At 37.1% G+C, this 24,520-nt stretch overlaps 1 protein-coding gene and 1 long non-coding RNA gene across 8 annotated transcripts in view; one reads left to right on the top strand and one right to left on the bottom strand.

The window, feature by feature from the left end:
- JAK2 (Janus kinase 2) overlaps nucleotides 1-24,520 on the bottom strand; it is an 84,581-nt gene that overhangs the window by 50,692 nt on the left and 9,369 nt on the right. Inside the window, exon 1 of one of the 7 annotated variants that reach the window (XM_064403094.1) lies at nucleotides 3,958-4,078. The exons of the other annotated variants lie outside the window; for them this stretch is intronic. The gene's annotated coding sequence lies outside the window, so the exon portion shown is untranslated. Of the gene's footprint in view, nucleotides 1-3,957; nucleotides 4,079-24,520 lie in introns of those variants that run through there. 7 annotated transcript variants of the gene reach the window in all.
- LOC135289488 (uncharacterized) lies at nucleotides 4,174-10,562 on the top strand. The gene is made up of 3 exons (XR_010352257.1): nucleotides 4,174-4,302; nucleotides 6,813-6,866; nucleotides 10,354-10,562. It is a non-coding gene; the product is annotated as an uncharacterized LOC135289488 (long non-coding RNA).

The raw sequence follows: 24,520 nt of genomic DNA, 5'->3' as shown, positions 1-24,520 counted from the left end.
TGGACCGGAGATTAAGTTTGCAGCAAAGTATCATAAAAAGCACTAACAAATTTCACATTAGCCAGTAGTAACAGAAAATCACAAGGGTATTATGCATCTTGTTCCAAGGCAACCAAAATCAAGTTTTTACCTCTAAATCCAAACTTAGACTGAGAAAAAAAGTTAGTCAGCTTCCCATCTTTTTGGCTAGTTTGTTTGATTTACGCTTAATATGTATGATTAATATTTAATTATAGTCTTTGCAGTTCAGTTTGAATACACAGACAAATGGAGCACAATTAAGCGTGCCCATAACATGTGCTCAGCATGGCTTGTTATGCTATGAAAAGTTTAAAATTGTATGACAATAGCAATAGTTTTCATATTCTGCATATATGACATCAGGTATCCTTGCAAATTTGGTCTGATTTTCTTTGTGTGTACAAGGTACAAGCTTGTTTCATTTGGTTGCTTTAAAAACAAAAGTACACTAAATTCAAGGAAGCAAATGCATACACGATGCTGACAGGCAATGAAGTATTGTATTTTTAATACATCACCCCTTACAGAATGACAGTGCTTTTTAATGGACCAACAAGAGGTCCATTAAATCCTTGTTCGGTCCAAACACACCACATCAGTGAGAATTTCACAAAAAAGTCACAGCAACAGATTCATATATTTCCAGTATACATTCATAAAAAAATATTCTCCTGACTAACTTGGCTGAAATATTCAACAATACTTTTAAAAATATTAAGCAAACTGGAAAATCTGAGAACTTTTTTCCATTATTTGGAAAGCAGGTGGTAAGTTCATAAATAAAATTAATCTGCAGTTTAAATGCACCATTTTCTGCATTAAAACTCTGCTGGCTTTTCATATTTTATTCTTTTATTATTGTCTTTTAATATTTATTCTGAACTTAAAACCAGCTTTCACAAAAATACAAAATATTCTCCTAAAGCATATTCAAAGATGTTTAGTGAACAAGGAGTGCATCTTCAGTTTTCATATTCATTTTTCTAATATACTGTGCCTATTGTTCCCCTGCCATGAGGTAAAGCCACACAAGAAAACAACTGCATCTACAAGAAATAAGCCCAAAAAGTTAAGTAACTCCAAAAGAATTTTCCTGTTTTATCAGCTGTATACTAATAGCACACAAGAATTTTTAATAAAAATTTGAATGCATGTGATAGCAAGCAAATAAATACAGAAGGTGACAGGTTAACATATCAATGACAAAACATGCTAAAAAAAAACCCAAACTAAAAAAAATATAGAGAATTAAAGATAACATTTGCTTACATTTTTCACTTGGAAAACCATTCCCAGTATCCACAATTCAGTCCATGAACTTTTGTGTAAGAGAAGAGTAATAGTCCTGGCCTGACCTGCTTGCATGACACTCAGGGATTAAGTGGATAGCTGTTAACATGAGGATTATCCCATTTTCATTCTGATTAGAAATTCTAAAATTTTGTTTTCTAAGTTCTTCACAACAGAATGAAGTAATCACTGTACTTATTGCAGGAAGAAAACTACATGGGGCTACTGTCAGAAAATGAATGAACACCACGCTCAGGTAGAAGCCTCAACATCACAGTAACATGCCATGTAGGTGAGTTACCAGAGAAGTAATCAAATCAAAGACTTGCCCAGAAGCAACAGCTTTATTTAGGTTCCATTAAAACTTTGGAAAAAGTTGGTCCATATCAGCAAAACATTTCAGTTTCACCATAGTGATAAATTTTAGCAAAAGTCTATTTCATCAGAAAATTTCCAAGCAATTCAAACAGTTGCCCAATCATCTGGCACAGATTATGTCCCAAGATAATGGCATCTGAGGGTCCTCAGTCCATTCAGTGCCACCATTATCTGTACATCTTTATATACACACAAGACATGGAAAAAGTAATGATAATGGGTCAGGAAGACCATTTGCATGAAGCATGCGAAAAATATCACCAATTTACTTTTATTCCCTTACATATCTCCCAAATTATTTTAAAGTGATGCAATAAAAGATGACAACACCAAAATTACAACTAAGTGATATTTTCACAAATATACCACCAAAGAAGAAGAAAAAAGTACTTTTCTATTAAAAGGCATTTTTGTTAAAAATACTGTCTTGGGGAAAAACCTTTCAACAACCTCTAGAGAATATGTAAGATAGGTACAGCCTCACTCACAAGTTTAAAAAAAATGCTGGAAGTGCAAACAAAAGCAAAAATTACAACAACAGCAAAGTCATCTGTGAAGTTACTTCATTTTCTTAAATGTTGCAAGATTGAGACAGTCAGGAGGTGATGCTGGAAGACAATTTTGAAAAAAGCTAGCTATTCTTTCCCAAATGCAATTCCTGCTGTCATAACTGAAGAGCAATTTGTGAAAACATGAAGCAGCACTTGTTTCTACAGTACTGTAGGGCCAAAGAATAGCATCAACAGTTGAAAACAGGTGTCGGTTTACAGATGCTGTCAAGAGCCACACAAGCTAGAGCTCTCAGAGGTCATACACGTTTCACGCTGCAGTCAGTGAGTGCTGAAGAGTGGCACGGCAGGCACCAGCTGTATCACAATGGGAAAGGTTTCAAACCAGTTACTCTTCTCCCAGCCTTCTGAGGCAGGCAGGGATTTCCCAGGTATGTTCTGGTTTTAGCATCTTAACTGTGGAACAGTTAGAACAGAGAACAGCCAAGACACACCACTTGCAGTGGTCTGGTGCTTCTGAAAGACGTCAGACTTTTTAACAAAGTTCTTTATCCTCTCCCACTACAGATGCACTCTGGAGTTCTGAGTCTATAAAAATATTATCCTCTAAGCAAATAACACAACAGTTTAACCAAGCAGAGTTATTTACTGGTAGAAATTAAAAAGTTCTCTTCCTCACAGAAGAAAAAGTTTCTCACATATTTCTGTGAGGAAAACCAGTCATAACTCTTTCCAGCTGCCATTGGCTATTAGTACAAATTGCCCTGCCTGCATTAGTTCAGGAAGCTTTTTCCAAGACCTGGATTTTAAAATGTTAAACTCCTTTGGACTTCCTTCTGAATTCTGTCATCTCCATTTTCTTGCACTCTTATCTCACTTCCCCAGCCTGGCAACTTCCCTCCTCAGAGCTTAGTAAAACTACTGCCTCTACAGTAACTGTCATATGTGTTTACACTACATGCAGAGCTCAAGCAGGCTGGAGAGCTAGAATTTTCCTGAGAACCAGGAGCAGAAGATTATGTAGTAGGGAGAAAGGGCAGTGACATCACTAAGTCTCCTCTAGGCAAGTAGGAAGTAAACAGAAAGAGGAAGAGCCATTTTAAAGGCAAGTGTCAAAACAATGTTTAAAAACATGCTTTCACCTTCATGGTTTATTTTATGGCCTTTCTCTTTCAACACAGATTGCATTTGGTAGCATAAAAGAAAAAAGAGACAAAAGAAAAGATGGGAATGAATGATCCTGATTCCTGCCCAAGAATCAGAACATCTTAAGAAAAAAATCTGTTACTCAAACCTCAAAGACTGTTTAATGAAATTTGCAGTCACTTAAGTGAGAAATAATTCCATGGAACAGTATCACCAGGTCTCTTCATTCTAGGTGAAATGATACCTCCAGTTTCAACTCCAGAATATCTCAACTGAAACTACTGCTCTTTGCCAAACTTCTAAATATCTACCCTTAGAGATTAAAGGTACAATTTCCAGTCTGCCATACACAGTAAAGTATATAATATAGAATATAACAATAGTAACCCCAACCAGCTCTTCTGCCCACAAAAAGAAAAACCACAAGAAGATCCACTATGCTCAACATAACACAATGTTATATTTGTAAGATGTCACTCCTGCTGCTCCCAATTTCATAGGTTATTTTGGCTTCTTTCCCCTCCCAGTTTTCATCACCTGACCAGAACAAAGGGTAAAGTGGTCTTGGCCAAGAAAATTCTAATAATAGACTGAACGATAAAACATGCATTACCTTGATTCCTGTAACATTTTTTCTGGGAAAAATATGGTAGAAAACAAATCTAGTAAATCTGAGACAGAGACGTCTCAAAAATGTGAAAACATCTGGATGAAGGAACTATTCTTATGCCAGCTACACTATCTGAACAGAATCTGGAAACGCATGCTTCAACAAATTAGCTCTTTGCAGAAATAACTGTCAGCATGTAAACAGGATAACAGTTAAGTCAGAGTGAATCAGCAAAGTCCTCCAAACAGCCAAGAGCAATAGATGTCAGTGTCTCCTCTGGACTCTCCAGAAACACTTTCTTCAGCCTACCCTGCTTTTTCAGCTTCAGTTAAGAAACTACTTCAAAAGGTCAGATCTAATGCAAATTTTATTGTACAAATTTCCTCCTCAAGGTGCGGGGGTTTCTAGGGGATTTTGGTGTCATTGCCCTCCTTCCTCCTCATCTTTGGAAAAGTGCCTAAGTCTTATAAAGGAAACCAAGCTAGTTCTTTACAGTAACACATCAGGAACATTACAGGAACCCAGGACTAATGTTATTTACAACCCTGCCTTAAAAAACACCCGCCCCCGCCCCCCCCCCCCCCAGAAAACCAAGCAAACAAACAAAATCCCCCAAAAAATTCCCTAAAAATCCAGCCAAAGGAAAAACCAACAAAAACCCAGAAGACTTCCCTCCCTACTCTTCAGCTTAGATCCCATACAGTTTCAACAAGGCTATGACTAGGTACACTTTCATAAACCCTTACAGAGTCAGGGCCTGGTCACATAAAATGAGACAAAACATAACAAAGACTAACTAAGACATACAAGCAACAATCTGAGATATTCAAGCAACTGCCACAGAAATATTTCAAATAAAATTATTTTTGTAGAAGTTTGATTAAATAGTAAAGTCAAGACTATGTAAATGCACTCACAAGCCTATCAAATAATGATTCAGAGTTCAATTACTGTATCAATATATAAATATTTATATCAATATATAAATATTGCAATTATATAGATATTATAACATATAGATAGTGCAGCTTCTTGTTACTATTATAACATATACATAGTGCAGCTTCTTGTTACTCTTTAGGAGAAGAGCTGAAGTATTTTTGCAAAAGAATACATTATTTTTTTAAATCCTATGCTAATGCTTCATATTGCTGAATAATTTATGACACTAATGTTGATGCTTTATCTTTACAATTCAGGAAAATGTACTTGCTTGATAGTTTATTTAATGTTTCCTTAAACACCAATGGCCTGCAAGTTCTCCACTTGTTCCCTATCTGAAATACCAGACAGCTTTTGCAAAGATACTGCACTACTTGCTTTGCCAAGATCATGTTATCTCTATAAACGCAGAGTGTCAGAAAAAAATGCTGGCCAGAAAACCCAGGGCTCTGAAAGTAAACAAAGGTTTTTCATAAAATATACCGCTAGCAGAGATTCTGCAGAAGTCTAATAGAAGTGACAAGGAGAAAGAAACATTAAGTTAAGACAAGCATATTTTCACAATGTAGCATTTCAAATAGTCTGTGTTCTCTTGAACATTTTAAAAAAAGAACAGACTGGTGCTTCCCCAAACACTGCACAAGAGTGAAATTATCATCATGTGGATCCAGTATTTACAGAACTCTGTTCTGAGTATGATTAAGCATTCAATTGTACACTTCACTTTCAAAGAGAAAGAAAATACTCCAAAATAACATAAACTTAGAACTGACTATATTCACATTGACTGTCCCCCAAGCTCTGAAAAAAGAATGGCACAAACCATTTTTCACTATTTTTGAAATTATATCCTGAGACACCCTAAGAAAACTGCAGAAAGCAAGAGCATGAAATTGTGCTCCAGCAGACTAAAAAGATCTAGCAGACTATCTGACAGTCTCAATAAATAAAAAGCATAGTGGAAAAACAAGGAACTGTTTAAATGAGATATGCAATAGCTTTAGAATAAATACCTATTTAAAAAACTTTTTTTTCCTCTCAGAAACAAGAGTGTCAAACTACTGAAAAAAAACAGTTAAGAAAGGAGTAGATTCTGCATTTCCTGATTTTAAAACATGAAGAGTAGATGCACTGTTACAAAATAGGTTTTAGATAATCCTATGTTACTGAACTTGATGAAGGGAGGAAGAAAGCCCAAATGTAAGTGACTGGTTTATGATATACAGAAGATTGGACAGGAAGATACAGTGTTCTTTTCTGGATTTTAAAATATGCTGCTGCAGATTGTGCTATTATCAGTTCCTTTATGACTAGGCATTATAAAATAAAGATTAAGCATTCTAGCACAACATTATTTAATAACTGGTAAGTTGTTGATAAAAATGTTACATTGCAAAATTCCCACTAAACAACTATTTAACTCCTCCCAAAATTCTTTCTGATGACACAAAACTAGGAAAAAAACCGTGAAAACACTCAGATCTCTTAGTACAAAAGTCAAACTCCAACACATGTTTTACCTCTGAGCCCTGACGGCTTTCACCCACGTTTCAATGTCCTTAGCATTGTGGGAACTCACCCAAACGTTCTGCAGATGCATGCACCCAATAACATGAACCAAGGCACCTCAGCTCTCCCTGCAAGTCCCCACTCCAACTCAGCAATCATACTCTTCTGATCTTGCCTAAAAGTGTTATTTTCCCACCCACTCCTGGATAGGAAATTTGAATCTACCTAAGGTGATCTGTTCAAAATCTAACATACTCCATTCTTAAATTATAGAAGAACTCTTTCCTAGATCATCTCAGACTTACATGCCACTTCAGCTTTTTACAGAACTTTTCAGCATGCTTGGCATAGTTATTTGCAGCTTCACCTCAGCTCTGATGGAATAAGAATTTCATATCTCTCCCCAGGTTTTGAAACCAGCTGTTGCACAGAAGTGTGGACCCCAAGAACCACATCCCAAGGTAAAGCAGAATGACTAATGCAAAGTTGACAAAAGCAAGATGTGACCATGAAGCAATGAAAAATCTCGCTAGGCCCTCCAAATTTCCTGTAAAAGATACTGCAGATTCTTTGACACTTTTTATTTCTTTGAATGCAAATAATTAGATAAGTTGGAGCTATGTGTAGAATACAAATGCAACACAGTTTATTATAGCCAAGTTTCTTCATAACTTGCCAATTATAATAAATTCTCATTCAAATAGAGAGTAAGAATTGTCTCCATCTGAACTAGTTGCTCTAAGAGGTAAAGTTTTGTACATACATTTATAAGACAAATTGCTGAAGCCCATTTAAGTGAACTCAAAGTTTAAAACCAGCCATGGTCTCTCCTTTCTTTATGCATGCTTTGAGCTCCCAAAGATATTGCTAAACAAAGTACAAATCACTATAAATACTAGTGATTGGCTAGTATACATATAAAATATAATATAAATATATATTTTGCTAAATATAAATTCCAATTAGCAAACAAAAGCCAATTAAAATTAAAAATTAGTAAACAAAAGCCAATTAAAAATCCTAGGCAGGAATTAATAAAGTCTGAATAAACCACTTCTGATCATGCATTCCAGCGCCTATAAATGGACATCGCACTCCCCTCTATGGCCCTTCAGAGTTTGCTATATCTACCACTAACCAGTCTTTTAAATATTTTTTTCCTTAATTGGGACTTAGTAAGGACTTGGGGCCTAGATGCGGGTGGACAATTTATTGCACCTACTAATCAAACTACATATAACAATATTTGTCTGCCAATCCACCAAATAATAAGGAAGAAACCAAGGAAAAGAAAAGCACTGAGGGAAAGACATAGATGCAATATACCGACATATGTAACACCTCTTAAAGTAACACAACACAGTGATTCTGCACACTGTTTATTAATTCCATTCTCAATTACTCTTTATAGTTCAAAAAAGATATATAACTATGTAACAAACGTGACACTACTGTGAACAACTCTATCAGAAGCTGTAGGTGTATTGTTCAGTACCTCAGAGGTGACCAAGATATTCCTCATGCCTACAAAAGAAAAAAAATTCTTATTGACTGTGGTTCTGCTCCACTCTAAATGTCATTACTATGTAGGATGTAATGCCCTCTACATTATTTCAAGCAGTAAATAAAACAAACTCACAAAGACACACTCTTGTTATTCTTCCACCTGCACTGAGGAGTGATAAGTTTTCATTTACCAGATGCTTCTCCTTTCCACCTCCCTGAAAACTGTTCACAGACAAAGCTCACCATTTAACACTCGGCCTAACTACAGGCACAAGCAGGTGCAGGTGGTCACCACCACCACATCTCAGGACATTGTGTAGGCTGGGATAGATTCTGCCCATCACTTCAGACAGGCAGGCAGAATTGCAAGAAGGGTCTGGTGGGTTGCTCTACCACTCCCCTTGTCAGCTGGACAGGCAAGACAAAAGAAAACAATTCATAGGCTGAGATAAGGCAGTTTAATAAAGCAAAAGCAAAAGTTTATGCACACACAAGCAAAGACAAAAACCCCCTATTCTCTACCTCCCATCAGCAAACAATGTTCAGCCACTTCCCATGAAGCAAGGCTGCAGCACATGTCACAGTTGCTCTGGAAGGCAAACACTGTAAATAAACTGTGCTCTCCCTTCCTCCTCCTTTACTCAGCTTTTCTATCTGAGCTGACATCATATGGTATGGAATATCCCTTTGGTCAGTTTGGGTCAGCTGTCCTGGTTATGTCCTCTGCCAAGATTCTGCCCAGCCCCAGGCTGCTGGTGGGAGGTGGAATGATGGAGGGACAGCGCCGGTGCTGCGCAGAGCTGCTCGGCAGCAGCCAAAACACTGGTGTGTCACCAACCCCTTTGTGGGTACCAATGCAAAGCACAGCGCTGTGAGGGCACCTGTGGGAAAATGAACTCCATCTCAGCCAGACCCAATACAAAGAGGTGCAGCAGGGGTTATGGCAGTTAAATAACTCTTGTACTTGACAAAGGATTTTAGAAACCTAGAATCAAAACAATGTAAGAAGTGGTTCTTGAGCTTCTTTTTGCCAGACACAGGTTTTTGTGGACAGCAAGACAGTGTAATGGAAGGATGCCTTCTCTGATGAAGGATCCTATCTCAGATGACACGGAACTTTCCTAAAACCAAATTATCTCCCTCTCAGCCTATGTCCTCTTAAGCAGTGTAAGCACAGCAGCTGAGTCACAGTGAAGATTTGATGTCATTTTATGTGTTGTACATGATCTCCCCCAGAAAGAAGAAAAAGAGTGGGCAACAGGTAAAACAAGCAAATCCTTGAGGGAAAAAAAGAGAGTGAATTGAGAGAGAAAGGACAATATGACATGTATTAGAAACTGTATGACAGCAGAACATCAGATTTTCCAGAAAAATCTGAGTACCCCTTACTCTAAAACCTGGATGTTGCTTGAATAGTCTGCAAGTTCAGAATGCATTTCTAGGATTAGTATGCCAAGTCTGAGCCCAAACTGAGCCACTCTCAAAGGCGTCTGCTTTTCCTCTTTCCCCACAGCCACTCCCCCTCCCAACTAAGCTTTTATAATAAAGATAAATTCTCCTCTCTCACCCACAATTGGGTACAAAACCAGGTTCAAATTTTAGCTGAAATAACCTCAGTGATTTAGCACTTACTCCACATCCTTTAAAACTAATTAAAAATTAATTTAACTTATTTAAAACTAATTAAAAGTTCATGATTCAAAGGCAGGCATAACCTTAATATACACAAGGTGAAATCAATGCTTGTGCATAAGCAGATGAAAAAAATGAGAAGGTTGAAGCCTGCTTCATCTTGGTAGGCATAGGAAAAGAGTAACTACTGAACATGATCAAAGTGGATGCCATTTGATTCCTATAAAAATCCAAAAAAAGGAAGGAAATGTAGGCATCCTGCAAAAATTAAGTTCTTCCAGAGCATTATGTTTTAAACTTTAGAAATATAATTGAACACAAATGAAAACTTGGGAAGAAGTTCCAACTGCTCCTGAGAAGAAAGTACCTTCTCATGGATCATTTGCTGGGAGGCAGTGACAGGTACCAGAGGATTAAGTAAAAGCACGAGTCTCAGTTCAGGTGGAAGATGAAAACAGCACACTGAGCCTTTGAGCACTACAACTGCAGCCTTCAAGCATTAAAGTGCCACCCTCCTGACATCTTCAGGCTGGTTTATTTTAATGAAGGTAGAACAAACGAAACCTAAAAAAATCATATTTTAAACTGACATAAAATTAAAGGAAGCAGGAGTAAATACCTTCATGGGGGGAGGAAACCCCAAAGACTACAGGAGTTAATTTGGGGAAGAAAATGAAAAGGAGGCTTTTCAATAGAGCCCCTGAGCAAGAGCAAGTTAAAACAGATGTTCAAATCACTATTTTAATCTTTCTGTTGTGGAGTGAGAAAAAACACCAGTGGAAGTGACTGCTTTTTCTTAATGAATTTCAGCCACCATGGCACAAGAGGCCATGTACCAGCTGGACCTGGGCACTGACTGTCCCCTGTACTTGGCACTGGTGAAGCCACACCTTGAATCCTGTGGTCAGTATTGGCTCGACAAGGACACTGAGGTGCTGCAGCATGTCCAGAGAAGGGCAGAGGAACTCCTGAAGGGTCTGGAGCATAAATTCTTGTGGGAGGAGCTGAGGGAGCTGAGATTGTTCAGCCTGGGGAAAAGGAGACTCAGGGGTGACCTTATCAGTATCTATAGCTGCTGTGAGAAAGGAGGATGTTGCAAGGCAGTGTCCCTCCTCCCAAGTAACAAGTGACAGGTGAAGGGGAAATTACTCAGGTTGTGCAAAGAGAGGTTCAGGTTGGATATAATGAAAAAAATTCTTCACTGAAAGAGTGCTTAAGCTTTGGAATAGGCTGCTCAGGGAATGGTGAATTCACCATCCCTTGAGGAGTTCAAAGGAGTTGACATAGCACTTTATGCTATGGTTTTAGTGGTCATGGTGGTGTTCAGTCAAATGCTGGACTTATCTTGGAGGTATTTTCCAACCTTTATGATTCTATGTCTCTATAGCATGCTTTGCATGCTCCTAATTACAGGATAAGTCAGTCCCAACTACTGTTTAGTCTCAACTACTGGCAAATGCCACCTGTTGCAGAGCCAACTAACCTTACTGAAAGAAACCAGAACAGTAAATACTTGTAACACAATCCTCCAGAAGAACAAAGCAGCTCTAATCCTGTGGTTTCATCTGAGTACCCTCTAATCTGCCACTCTCAAAAAGAATGGAAAGAGAACAAAGTAGCTGTGTTATTTCCTTACCACCTGGAACATACAATGAACAAAATAAATAATTACATAAACATCTTGCTTTCTCACAAGTACATATAAAATCAAAATGAAGGAATAGTTATGAATAATCCACAAACTCACAAGTATGGATTTCACACTGGTTCAAATTTTTCTTGAGCAGTCTGTGCAAACATCTTGCTCAGATAAACCAGTTTTGCTTCCTCCTGGAAGCAAAGTACATAGTCTTCCACTACGAACTTCTAAAACACCCAGCCTAACAGGGTAGTGAAGAGGCTTCAGCAAGTTGTGCCAGCTTTTATAACATTGATGTATAAAATACACCCATGCCAGCCAATTTCATCTCTAGGGAAAAAAAAAAAAAAAAAATCACTAGTACAAGTTTCAATGCCCTAATGAAGCATTGATGATCTTGAAGGACAGTCAGCTTCCCAACAACTTCTGAAGCAGTTTTTCGTTTCCTTGTGTCTTGTCACAGCTTTCACCCCAACATACCTTGCTCTTGTAATATAAACCTGAAGGCTATGCAGCCATACAGAAGTTGAAGAGGTCAAAGCACAGACTGCAGATAAACAAACCTAGATGTTCAGAAGCACTAAAAGCAAGAGCAACACAATTAGCTGATTCCCACCTGTCAATGCTAAGTTAATCCTGCTCTTTCTACAGCGTGATTTCTCAGTCATCCTGCTCATTTAAGTTTGAAAAGGGCTGTATTACATCGAACACACAACAAACCCACCCACAATGTGCATGTAGGATGTTTTATCTATTCAGTCATCAAAATTAAACACACTTGCAGTACATCTCCTTCCCTCAGCTCTTTTATATACAATTATCATAACATATATGATGGATTTATGGGAAATTAGAGACAGGTCTGCCTTTAAGATAGTTCTCTTTCTTTCAGTTTTTCAAAATAATTCAAATTAAAGACAAGTGCTTTTCTACTTCAAGTACTTGCCTATATTGCCTAAGTTTTCCTTGTTAATAGTACGCAGTTCTACAGTTGGTGAAGTATTTGCTTTGTGATCAGTATCACAGCAAGAAACAGTTTATCACAAATTATTTTTTTATTATTAAATTTCCCTAGACTACCAACATGATGAGTTTGAAAAATTTACTTTTCCTTTAGTACCAGTATGTGACATAAATTTCTTATCGACTACTGCCCAGATTCAGCTGTCTACTGGACAGGAAAAGAAAGTGACAGAGTGAAGCCTACCAAGTTCCTTCTTACTACTATTTGATACTTTCTTGGATTTTGCTTCCAGTGGTTGCTTGAAGCCCAGTGCCCACTGAAGACATACCACAATACAACAGCTTTCAACAAAACTTCTACAGACTGATATTCTTTACTAGCATAGAGAGTATGAGAAAAATTAATTAGTGCTTATGGTCATATAATTTTCAAGTATATGAACATTTCAACTTGGCAACAAAGCTAATAAACATGGGCCATATTTTTTGAACAGACACAACATCAAAAAGGTATCTTGTTGCATGCATTTTGCACTACAGACTTTGCCTAATTGCATTCCTTTCCTCCTTCTTTGCTGAACACTCAGAGTAGGGAACTTTCTTGAGTCAAATCCAGAATTCCTACCTACGTCCTTTCTTCACCGTTCCCTGGTCTTTCATGACTCCTGATCCTAGCGTTCTGAGCTGCTACTGTTACTTCTAAATGAAGGTGTACCAGTAAGTATTTCTGGAACACCTACATCCCACTGTAACTACAGAACAGTGAAAAAACAAGTTTAATTCTTCACTCACTAGTTATGAAACATTTCTTTCTTAGTCTACCCCTTCTGTTTCTTTCAGCTATATGAAGCATTCCTTCCTTCTTTTCCTCAAACTGCTATCTAACAAATGGTGACCCCTGTAAATCCAACCCCAGTTTTGAAATATCTCTAGAGAATTTAGCAACAACAATTAAGGTTCTTTTACTTATTTATGAAAATACATTTACAGCCACTTTAGAGTGGCTTTGACTTAATGCACGCAAAGCTTACTAGATGTACTTAGTCATCTTTTCCTTTTCTAAACATCTGTTGTGGTTAAGGAATGGTACTCCTCAGTTCAGTGCCCCCACTGGTACTCTCCCAAACCAACACCACTTGCTTGATCTTCCCTTCCCACTCTGGCAGGATGGAGTTGAGAACTGGAACCACAAAAGGTGACAACCACAGGTTGAGATAAGAAAAAGTTACTGGAAACAGCAATGAGATAACAAAACGAACAGCAACAGCAGCAGAAGTTCTACCTGGATACAAGGATGAATTTCTTTACTGTGTAGGTAACTGTGCACTAAAACAGATTGTCCAGAAAGGCTGTGGAGTCTTCCTTACTGGAGATATCCAAGAACTGTCTGGATACAATCCTACGCCATGTGCTCCACGATGGCCCTGCTTGAGCAGGAGGTTAGACCAGATGACCCACTGTGGACCTTATACCTTTAAACACTCTTTGAGTCTGTGTCTTTTCTCAGCTACTGTCATTGTTTAGTGCATTGTATGACTAATTTTCAGACTTATTTTCAAATGCCCATGAAACAATTCTGTTACTTCTATTTTTTCTCTATCTAAACTGCAACAGGCAACTTGATTTTGAGAGTTAAATCTCTCTCAGTACATGTTTTCCAGGCCATTTGTTGGTTCACTTGTTTCAGAACAGGCACACAGGATGAGACCAAAGGCACATCTAGTTCTAGTGGCAGCCAAGAGTAAGTGCCCAGAAAAGAGCCTAGGAGCAGAACAAGCCCACAACAGTACTTTCCCATGGTAGTTTCATAGTGGTCCAAGATCCACAAATATTTTAAGCCAAGATGAATTTAAAAAAAAAACCAGCTTTGTCATCTTTACAAGCAACACCTGCAAACAACCACCTTCCTCTCTACAACTACCTGAAAGAAGGTCATAGTGAGCTGGGGTTTAGTATCCTCTTCCAGGTAAAAAGTAACAGAACAAGAAGAAATGGCATTAAGTTGTACATGGGGAGATTTAGATTGGATATTGGGAAAAATTTCTTCACTGAAAGGGTAGTTAGCCATTGGAACAGGTTCCCCTGGAGGTGGTGAAATCACCATCCCTGAAAGTGTTCAAAAGGCATATAGATGCGGCATAAAGGGATATCATTTCGTGGCATAGTGTACTAGGTTAATGGTTGGACTCAATCTCAGAGATCTTTCCCAGTCTTAGCAATTCTATGACTCTATGAAAAATCATACAAGTCCTTGTCCGTTCAGACATGAAAATCATCAGACCAGAAGATATTAACGTCCTAGAATGAAGTTAAAATCTCTGACTTTTTTCTCCAAATTATTAACCTTAAAAGAACACTCAATCCTCATTTCTATGTAATTTCTTCTGTTTCCTTTCTCAATCTTTTCTTGTCACTTTCTACAGTTTACTTCTTTCTTCCATCCTACTGACTAACACTCTTCTTCTGTGACCCAAAAGGGTAAGGGAATCAGAGTACCCTACTAACTTAAAAGACAGATAATCATAATCAGCCACTCATGAAGTCAACTTCCAAAGAAATAAAGCAAACTCAAAGCAGCACATCTGATAGACATTTTCAGACAAGAAAAAATACATACATGAGCAGTTGTTGCATGACCTAGGACAGGCAAGTCATTATAAAATAACAATTCCATACTAAAATAACTGGGTAAACAGAGAAAGAAAGGAAAAGAGAGAATGCAGGCCATTTTGCTCCCAGGAAAGACACAGATTACGGCAGCAAAATTAGGCAGGACTGCAAATCCATTTGGCAAGGACAATGACTCACACTGGAATACATCATGGGGTGAGGCAGAACTACCTAAGTTAATTATCTAGAGATCTTTAAAGGACTTGAGAAGGAAGGCAACTGACCTTCTCCAGTGAAGCCTCCTTACCCTTAAGTAGGAAAAGCCAGGCATACACTAAAGGAAAAATCCTGGCAGTGCTTCTATTGAGGCATAACTGATTATACAGGCTGACCAGCAGAGAGAGCTGCATAAATTGGAAAGTTTGCCTCTCAAATGGGGCACCAGTCAAACAGACCTTCTGGAACTGCAGAAGGAGCAGCATTTAATTAACAATGTAAGATACAAGGTATGCAGATTGGTACATGCACAAATTGACAGACCACAAGAGAACTGAACCCACAAAAACACAATAGATCAATTCTCATACAAAAGTGGTAGGCCTCCTGGCAATACATGAGAAGAATGCAGAAGAACTGGAAAAGTTCTTATATGAAAGTGGCACTTCAAAAAATATCAATACAATTTGGACTACTGAAATCAACACAATTTCCACTTCTACTTGAGTGGAGGCAAAACTGTGGAGGCAGGGGAGGCAAGTCCTAACATTACTGCAAATTCAAATGAAATCTTTTGAATACATGAGGGATCAACATGTAATTTATGAAGTCCAAAGAAACCTCACTTCAATTCTCAGCTGTCCAATTAACTCCTCTACATGCTATTTTGCAGTACATAAACAGACATATTTAACCATTTAAACCCCATTAAAAACCAGAGAAACTGTGAAATACTTATTCTATAAACATGCCAATGAAATAAAAGTTCAGTGAACCAAAGGCATTTACTTGAAAATTTACTTGTAAGAGAGCTATGTTCAGAGCTTAGCAAGCAGCTCAAGTAACTATGCCTACAAACCAGCCACACTGTGCTATTCTAACATCACCAAAACCTAAGATTATGTATTATTATGTATAATTATGTATTTATTATACAATTAGTGCAGTCTAGTTTTTGAGTACAGTGGTTTCACGTTAGCTTAAGTCTGTGAAATTCTGGAAAGCTAAAGTCTTATTCTCCCTTTTACCTGGTATTCCTAATTGCTCCCTACTTGCTTAGCACTTGTCTTTGTACTGGGACAACATTCAGTAAACCAGTTTCAGTTAGTGCTATTCAAAAGTTTTCAGAATTTGCTGAAGTTTTCTGCATTTTTTTTCACTCCAAAAACACAGGATTGCTAGCACAGTTGCAAAGACATGTATGGGAACGTGCTCCACTCAAACTGCCATATGCTGACTTGAAAACGTATAATCCTACTTGAAAATGCACCGCAGAAAATCGAAGTTTCTCTAAATCTGCAGAAAAACCAACAGAGTTAAGAAAAAGCTGATTTGTAGCTGGAAACTTCTATTTTCTTAGAAAGATACTCAAGGAAAATCTGAAAATAAAATGTTTCATAGAGAAAAAAAACCACAAGCATACTTTCTACATAGGCATTTCATTTAACCACAAATATGCATACAGGTTCAGCAGACATTTGCAGGGATTTGGACTTAATATCCCATTGCATTCCACCTTCAGAAATAAGAAAACCCTCACACTTTAGAAAGGTTGTTAGACACACTACACAGAATCTCAAAGTAATAATCAAAAGGGAATCAAAACCAAGCAATACTATTTACCCTACTGTTATGATTATTCATACACAGGTGCAATTTAAGAAAATATTTTCTTTGGTATGAAAGAATACACCGTTTTTGTACAGCAACAAAACTGAAAGTCACAATTATTACATGAAAAAGTGAAAAAATAAAATAATAATAGATTAATTTAGTTGGAAGGGACTTATGGTGGCCATTTTTTCTGTTATCCCTGCTCAAAGTAGGGTCAAACTATACCAGGCTCGAAGCCTATATAGCAAAATTTATAACATATTCAGAGATGGATATTTCACAACCTCTCTGAACAGCTTGTTCCAGTGTTTGACTATCCTCCTGCTGAAAAATATTTCCTTAATATCTAACAAAAATTTCCCATGCTCCTTGTGTTTGTTTTCTCTCATCCAAACACCCTGTGCCTTCAAGAAAAAGTCCAACTCCATATTTTTATAGCCTCCCATCAGGTAACTGAAGACGACAAACCGATGTCTCTTTAGACTTCTCCAAATGAAAATACACAATTCCCTCAGCCCACAGTACATCATGTACTCCAGCTGTATTTATCTTTGGCAGTACTGCACTGATCTTTTTCCAGTATGCCAATGTTGGAATGATCTATTATTAAGAAGCTTTGAACTGGAATCACAATCAGACAAAACTAGGTAGAAGCCTTTCAAATAGAACATTCTTTTAAAAGTCACACATTTTAATTCTAGCAGTGTTAGGTTAGATACTCAAGAAAAATACAGGCTACACTCGGGAAATAATTGAGCATGCCCTGAGTAGTAATCACAGTAACTCCTGGTATAGTGAGATCTGAATTGAATACAAATTTTCAATGTAATTGAGCAGAAAACTCACCTTATAAGCACTACCTATATATATGGAGCAGATTATGTGTTCTTCACCCATACAATAAACATTAGGCACATTCAATTTTACTTATATCCTTCAAATATATAAAGGACTTAACCATCATGGGGAGACACTTATATACAACCTGGCTGAAATTCAAAACAGAAGTATGGTTTTATAGCTTCTGCATTTATTTAGGATTATTCTAGTTTAAAGACTATCTAGACAGCAAATTACAAACATAAAAATACTTTTAACTGCAAAAATTCAGGACTACATCAAAGAATAAAGCTATCATTCATAAACATTTGCTGTCTGTTAAAGTTGTACATATTTGATACAATCACTAAACTTGCTGGAAGAGCTTCTAACTTGCAAAAGTCAGCAAAACAATTGCAAGGTCTGCATACAAGAGAAGGAACAGTAATCCAAAAGTCTATTTTTATATAGGAATTTTGCTGTAAAACAAACAAACAAAAAAAACCCCACAGAGTAGCTAGTCCAATTTAGTTTATTTGAGTTAACACAATTTTTTTCCCAAGCAGAGAGAAACCCTTTCCTCAAATTTGAGGATGCTTCATAATACTCTACAATACACTTTGAGTAAAATATTACTTTCATGTAGTCTAGCAATGACCAACAAACTCAATCTATAAATGGGGAAAAAACCTACACACAGATGCAGACTAATTCCTGGAAATAAATAGCTTTTTTTCTGGGTTCTTCATGAAGACAGAAAGGGACTAGGTTGTTTTTTGCTTTTCTTTTAAACCAAGATACACTGTCAGATGATTACATCAACCAGCAAGTAACGTCAATTAGACAAAAAAAATCAGACAACCCATTTTAGCATGGAAGAGATGTTACTAATTGCACAATGTTTGGAGATTAAAGGTTTTTCTTCCCTTGCAACTACAATAAAGTATGTCTCTGCAGCCCAGTCTGCCAATGAATACAAGCAAGGACTATAACCTCTTTCATGCTGTCCACTGCCTGTCCTCCAGCCCCTAGTCCTCTGATATCTTTAGAAGTTTGAGGTGGAAATGGATACTGGAGTTTTCCCGTAGCTCTTCTCAACATTGAGGTTACTTAGCAAGAGAGTTCTGGAACATAGAAGTTTATTAAACTTAGACCAAGAACTTCAAGGTTTTACAATAAACAGGACCTACTACACAGAAATATTGTCAAAGTAACATATCCAGTGGGTGCTAAATGGTGGTGGCCTCCAAAAGGCTCCATCTGGTATTTTATCTAGAACAATGACCTTTCAGTAGCCTACTTACCTCAGCAACAACTCAGAAATCAATCCAAATAAAAAGATAACACATATAAAATCTGCTTTGATTTATTAAGCAACTACCCGAGTCACATATTACTCAAATTTGTATTAGGCCCACATACCTCAAAATACAAATGGTTTAATTCAAATGAATTCAAATAAATGATGCTGATTTCACAAGGCTTTGAATGAGAACCCAAGAAGAGAAACAGTAATTGAATCCTCATTAAAAAAAACCAAAAAAACTCAAATTAGAGAAGTTGCAGCTCAGTAAAGATTATGGAGTCTAACATGCTTACATGCTTCATTACTGACTTGCTTTATGCATATTAATCTAATGTAATTTCAACTTGAATCCCAAAAGATAAGAAACCAGGTGTCTAGTGATAATACTGAATCTTTTGCATATAGGTGTCTGATAGGTGTCTGGTTATTTTTAAATACAGAGAAACAAAAAAAAAATAGTGATCCAGAAGCAGATCCTCTTTAAAAGCACTTCAAAACATTTCCTTAAAACCCACTTCAATGGCTGTAAGCACATTTCCAGTTATGACTATTCTTCCATTATTAGTATTTTAGGGACCTTATTTTATAGTAAATGCAATCAAATAATAGACTCCTTTCTTTGATGAAAGCCACCTATATGTTGTACCTCTGGAACAGTATTTCTTCAAATTACTTCAAGTACTGTAACAATACTGAGTAACTAGGCATAATGATGTTGTCCCACCCGTTCTCACTGCAGCAGAAGTACTAGAAATAAAACAGTGACAAATAAAAACCTATGGCATTCTGGCATTCTTCACCTACGGTACTCAACTCCAATTAATTCAGTTGTCCTTTAACTCAGTCAAAAGAGGATCACTGCAGCACTGAAAACCCTATCTCATGGAGCCCTTCAAGAATGTGCCTGCTTGGCCTTTAACATGGAAGAAACTTTTCCCCCTCTCACCTCAGTGTTCTCTGCTCAAGGGCCTCAATCCTCCTGTTTGTAGGAGGTGCTGGTAAGAGTGACAGCAAGCTTCCACATACCGTCTCATCTCAGCCTTGCCAAACCCCTTCCTATTAATGCTGTCTACCTCACCCTATTAGCAATTCTAGTCTATAACCAAACAAACACAGAAACACTTGTATGGTTGTCTTCCTTTTCACTCTGCTTCTGTGTGTTTGTTACTAACCAATAGATTGGATAGGAAACTTTTGCCAATTCAATAATATACAGGAGGTACCAGCTAGGCAGCCAAAGGCTTCGTGAACCAGAGCTCACATCCTGGTGAATGGACGTGTTTATTGCAACAAGGGTGTTTTTCACTTTGACCAAACCAGAAATATCTTTGAATCTTATTCCTTTTGCAAATCAAAGCAGTCCCATACACAGTCCAACTGCCTTACTAGAGCTATAGTTGCTCTCTAATCAGTCCTTTCTGTACTGCCTTTGTTCAGCTACTGAGGGCTGCCTTACAGGCCCTTCGCTTCACAAGCTTTTCCAATGCAGTAGCTTGACTTGGGCAAGCGGTTACATATTTTTCCCCTTACCACACAAATGCAAATACATTGCTTATACTGGTCCTGCAAAACCTCTAAATACTTCTCAATCTCAGCATTTAGCCCAGCAGAACTATAATTATGCTGGCAGCCACATTCCCTTCCATTTTTTTTTCGGGTTTTGCTCTTCCCTTCCCTTTTATACATCATAATCCTCTCCCTGTCCTGAAAAAGACAGAAGGGCAAAAAGGAGGAGAAAAAAAACCCCACTTTTCTTCTTTCCACTTTATATCCCTGCTCTATTCTGTATTCTGTAGAAGTTCCTCACTTTAAGTTCCTTTTCCTTTATTTATTCAGGACAATCCCCATTTCCTATTTCCTCCTTCCTTTCTTAGCAGCTGGACTCCTCAAAGGAACTGGTTCTGCCCCTTTGAGAGGTTTGGGGTTTTTTTTTCCTTTTGGTGGAAGACAAAAGAGCCAGCTCTCCCCAGTATTTCATTTCTTTATCACTCAAGAGCATACAAGTTGCTTTCAGAGTTGATAATCTTCCATGTCTTCTTGTGTAACGGCTCTCAAGTCAGTAATTTTAAATAATCCATTGCAAGTAGAAATTATCGATTATCTGTGAACAGGCAACACTCAAAGAGTGTCTTCTAATGGGGAAACAAGTTAAAAATTTATATAAACCCTAGATTATCTAGGAAAAGGTTCTAGAAAAGTCATTTTCATGTAATCACAAGAGGCAGTATTGCCACAAAGACTGCCAATTTTCTCTTACTTCTGTGCTGCAAATTACTTCATTTCTGCCTGTGATGAAGTTTAGATTACTAATTTCATAAATTCCAGCACTATTAGTGAGCTAAAAATTACATAAGGGGATTTTTTTCGTCTTCTGTTTTTTTATGTGAAAGAAACATACCATTGCATATGTCAGATGATGTGTTGCTGGTATTGAGTCCAGATATCATGCATCTGTTCCAAATAAATGGTTTAGTTATCATACTAGTCTTGAGAGTAAACATGATGTTCTTAAGTCAACCAGGATTTTCAGGTTACAAGGACAAAAATGAAAAGACACACAAATTACCAAACTGACACTCCCACAATAGTCTGTGTAATCCACAGCTGACCTGCCATTTCTTTCATTACTTGTACACACAATTTAACACTTTAAGTATGGCTGTAATCATATAATGAGATTTGCTAAAGCCAGACTTTGCGTGAACTAGTCCAACAGTAGCATTTTGATTATCTACTTGCTGAACACCAAGAGTACTTTTCAAATATTTTGAAACTAGCAGAAACAGTAGCATTAGCCATACACATTTAAAATGTTCTATCACATTTGGAAAGCATATGAAATTCTAACAATTACCTAGAAGTGATGTCAATATTGTATGACATAGAAGCACGTCATAATTTAAAATACAGAATGACTAATGTTATGTACATATGCAATGATACCCTATTAAAGACTCCCTCTCATATAAACAACAGAATTGTATAACATTTTACAGTAAACAGTGTATTTACAGCACTGTACTTATGAGTATGTCATTGTTCCAGTAACAGTTATATTGTGTAGCAATTCACCCAGTGAATAAGTACTGTGATCCAGTATTTTAATTATGACTTCAAAAGGGCCTCATCCATTACACAGATAAAATAAAACATTAAAATAAAAGTATGTAGGAACAAACAGGAAATGAGAGATCACAAACTGTAATTGCAAAACCAATCCTGTACATGATCTGTGTCAGTAGATGGAGTTGTCATAAATAAAAGGCTTATTAAGCTGTTACTTTAATCCATCACACGGCCTAAAAAATGAAAGGATGATGTTAGAGTTCTAGATATTGAGAATTTTAGAATTAAATACATATTTCTGTTTATTCCCCTGCCAAGAAACTAAAGGTATTGGTGAAAAAGTAGTCAGGAATGTTTGCACACACATGTAAGATACAGCATTTTCTGGAGAAATGGTCACTAGTTCAGAGAAAACTTTAGTTTAAACTGTGAAATCTTTAATGCCACATACAGCCAGAGTGTCTGACCCTCAACCATGGGGAATCAAAACTGAGCAAAACACTTGAAGATAGCATGAATGCCTGCTTCAAACACTACCAGATGATCAATCTTTTCCTAAATCAATTGTCTATACTGAGGTTATAAAACAGCATTTCCAGTCTTATCATAAAGGCCCTCTCCACTGTCAACACAGCAGCCTCACTGAAATTTGACATTACACAGTACTTTCCAACAGTTACTACTGCTGGAATAATTAAACATGTACAGTAACAGTTAAAGTTGACATACAAGGATTTGCACCCATCTCTATTTCCATACAGAACCACTCATCTACCCACACCTTCACAGAACATTCAGTTCACTTTTGTGACACTTCACAGACAAAGAAGCAAGTACACTTGTAACTTTAAGAATCGCTAAATACTCCAAGCTGGAAAGGACCCACAGGGGTCACTGAGCCCAAGTCTTAAGGGCATTTGGCCTGTGTGGGGATTGAACCCACAAGCTCAGCAATACTAGCCTCATGCTCTAACCAACTGAACTAATTTCAGGGTTTCTTGCACCTTCTTAATTACCTGTCATCTGTATTTTCTTTCCCGCATTTGTAATACATTTTGACTTCCTACCATTATCCTTGTATTCAGACTAAACATCAGTTCTCATCTCCTACCAAGCAACCTGCTAGTTTTTCTTTTCCTTCCAGACAAAATACCAATACTTCTCCTTCCTCACACATCAAAAAAAAAATTCTAATCAAAATACCACACCCTCACCCACTGAGGCTAATAGAACTGAGCCTTTTCACAATCTGTTTTTCACGAGAAAATTGCTTTTTCTACTAACCAATCAAAACTAATTTCTTCTTCAAAACCAGCAATAGTTCTCCTCCAACTGAAAATCAGTTCTCCAACCCCAAAAAGATAATTTTAATATAGCTTAGCCCAGCTTGCAAATCTAATAATATTTAATGTGCTGTAAAGTGCTTTTTGGTTATCTTATTTTCTTCCCATTTTCTCTCCAGAGGCACTCAAAACTTGATTGGGGAGTCAGCTATAGTAAATCTGAGGACAAGAGATCCAGGAAGACAAAGGCTGTTTCAGCAATGTAAACTGAAAGACAAAATACTTGGCTAGATGTGGGCCATGAAGTTTGATTCCAAGTAGGTCAGACTGACTGACTACTGTCAAGATCAGAAAGCAATCTTAAAACCTACTTGATTCAGAGCAGAACAGCTAATGGCTGTTTTATTAACAGGACCAGAGGAAGAAATGCAAGAAAGCAACAAAGCCTCAGCAGGAGAGATATGGCGGAACATGAGAGAAAAGTTCTGAAAAAGAATAGAGATAGTAAGAAGGTAATGAACAGAGAGGCATCTGGAAGCATGATGAGACAAAGCCGTTTACATTCTTGCTCTCTCCTGACTTTAAACCCATATTATTTCCAGAATCCTACTGAGTTCCCGCTTCTGCCTGTAAATTCACCTCATGCTCTCCATATAATATATTATATTATATCCCAGCGTCTTTGACTATGAGCATCTTTTATTTTCAAGTTCAAAATAGTTATCTTGTTTGTGGTGCAGTATCATTCATATTAGAAAGTTCAAATTAACAATTTAAACAAACATTTTTTCCTACCACTTGCTGTGTAAGCTTACCAAATGAGTCCACATGCCCATTTAACCTTGTTGCTGCATCTTGTATGTTTTTGCCATGAATGCTTTAATACTTTTTTCCCGTAGTTTATCTTTTTTCTCCTGTAAACATCATCAGTGACGATGATTTACCACCTTAATTCCCTGACAGCAAAGGGATTTGCAGCTGTTTTGTTTGCTCAGTTTCTTCCTCTAAGACTCAGTGAGTAACTGGTAATTATGTCTAGATAAGACAACAGGTAAGTATTCTAGAATCACTGTGATGTATTATAAAGAACTAACTGTTAGATGAGAAATTAAATTTTCTTCTTAACCAGAAGTAAGCAAAGTATTATTTCAACCAACAATAACATAGTGATAATTCCTGCATGTTTACTGCCTCTGAACATATACCTCTGCCTAGTAGGGGAAGTAATTAAGATGTTATTTTTCTTAAAAAACAGGTTTCTTAAAATTTCTTCTTTCTCCTTAATATTTCATAATCAAAAAAGCAGCCTAATAATTTAAGTCATTATAATAAGAAAGGAGTCAGGAATATGAACTTTAAAAAGCAATAGAAACTAAAAATAAGTGGAAACAAGGCAAGTACTCTAACACTACATATATACTTAGCTCCTCAAGCACAAGAACAAACCTTAGTAAGAAATGG

This window comes from Passer domesticus, chromosome Z (genome assembly GCF_036417665.1).
Source record: "Passer domesticus isolate bPasDom1 chromosome Z, bPasDom1.hap1, whole genome shotgun sequence".
Taxonomy (NCBI): Eukaryota; Metazoa; Chordata; class Aves; order Passeriformes; family Passeridae; genus Passer; species Passer domesticus.
Note: the sequence above shows the minus strand (reverse complement) of the source record. Positions and strands in the feature narration are given on the sequence as shown.